Below are 1,908 nucleotides of genomic sequence, written 5' to 3'. Positions count from 1 at the left end.
AGTTATGCCTCCTGCAATCCCAGTGAAGTCAGGGGGCCTTATCAGGAGGTCTAATCACTCTAAATATTTGTTGTTAAAAAAAATGTGTATGATATTCCAAGGGAAGCAGTGGGGGCAAAAGACCTATCTGGCTTTAAGATTGAACTCGATAAGTTTGAAGGAGATGGTATGATGGGATAACATGATTTTGGCAATTAATTGGTCTTTAAATATTCATGGTAAATAGGCCCAATGGCCTGTGATGGGATGTTAGATGGGGTGGGATCTGAGTTACTACAGAGAATTCTTTCCTGGGTATCTGGCTGTTGAATCTTGCCCATATGCTCAGGGTTTAGCTGATCGCCATATTTGGGGTCGGGAAGGAATTTTCCTCCAGGGCAGATTGGAAGAGGCCCTGGAGGTTTTTCGCCTTCTTCTGTAGCATGGGGCACGGTTCACTTGCTGCAGGATTCTCTGCTTCTTGAAGTCTTTAAACCATGATTTGAGGACTTCAATAGCTCAGACATAGGTGAGAGGTTTATTGCAGGAGAGGGTGGGTGAGATTCTGTGGCCTGCATTGTGCAGGAGGTCAGACTAGATGATCATAATGGTCCCTTCAGACCTTAATATCTATGAAAATACTTGCATATCTATTATTTTATTTGAATAATTATAACTCCTGTGGATCTCAGTGCTAATTATGGCCCTGCTCCTGCTCCCACTAAAGACTCTCATTGACTTTAATACTGTGTGTCTCTTTGTGCTTGTGACAAGAGGAAGGAGACATCATAGAAAGTTCTAATACAATAGTTTTGGATTCGACTGGCTTATGGTCATTCATGTGGGAGTCTTCCGGGAAATGGGACACAATCAACTCACATTGCCTTTATTGACCTTTAAGACATGCTGGAAGGCCCATCTTTCCCCCAGTTGGCTGAAGAGGTTGGGGTCTAATGGTGATGGATGATTGTGGGGAATGGCGGTTTGGTGGGAAAGTCCCACCAATTGGTGATGTTGGGGGGTTGAGTTTTGCTGGAATTTTTCCCTAGGGTCTTGCTGCTGTTGTGTTGTTGCTTTGAATAATATCAAAAGGCACCCAGCATAGAAAATGGGTGCCTTTATTTATTATGATTTATAACACATAAAAACATACTATTTTAAATATAGATTCTAAATCAGTGGTTCTCAAACTTTTGTACTGGTGACCTCTTTCACATAGCAAGCCTCTCAGTGCAACCCCCCCTTATAAATTAAAAACAAATTTTTATATATTTAACACCATTATAAATGCTGGAGGAAAAGCGGGGTTTGGGGTGGAGGCTGACAGCTCACGACCTCCCGTGTAATAACCTTGCGACACCCTGAGGGGTTCCAATTCCCAGTTTGAGCACCCCTGTTCTAAATGAATGTATATTGAGAATCCGTGTCCCATAAACAGTCTGTCTATAGGTTTAGTTTTGCTCTGAAATTTTAACTTCCAAGGTGTATGTTTTGAAGATGCTTGTAAATGTTAGCCTGGGCACATGCCCGTGGAGCATGTTCTGCCCTGAGCTGCTTCCCTAGCAGGGCTACTCTGCCCTGAGCTGCTCCCCATGCAGGGGTTACCAGGAGGCCTAGAGATGTCCCTAGGAAAGCTATGGTGGACAGAGCACTTCAGGCTGAAACAAACCCAGAACTCCTGTGAGTCTAAGGACTGTCACTCTTTTCCCCTCTCCCCACAAATCCTTTGTGTCTGCACTACCCCACTTTTTAAATTGGCAGTGGTAATGCTAGTGAAAAAATTGTGTTAAACTCCCTTTTCTGAAGCTTGTAAGGTACATACAACAGGGCATTTTGGTGGTATCTAGCCTATTTTAAAAATCCCAACAGCAAAGGAAGCTCTTTTTAAAAAAATGATTACAAGAATATTATAGTTTCAATTACAATTCC

Source organism: Chelonia mydas, chromosome 1 (assembly GCF_015237465.2).
Source record: "Chelonia mydas isolate rCheMyd1 chromosome 1, rCheMyd1.pri.v2, whole genome shotgun sequence".
Classification (NCBI taxonomy): Eukaryota; Metazoa; Chordata; order Testudines; family Cheloniidae; genus Chelonia; species Chelonia mydas.
Note: the sequence above shows the minus strand (reverse complement) of the source record.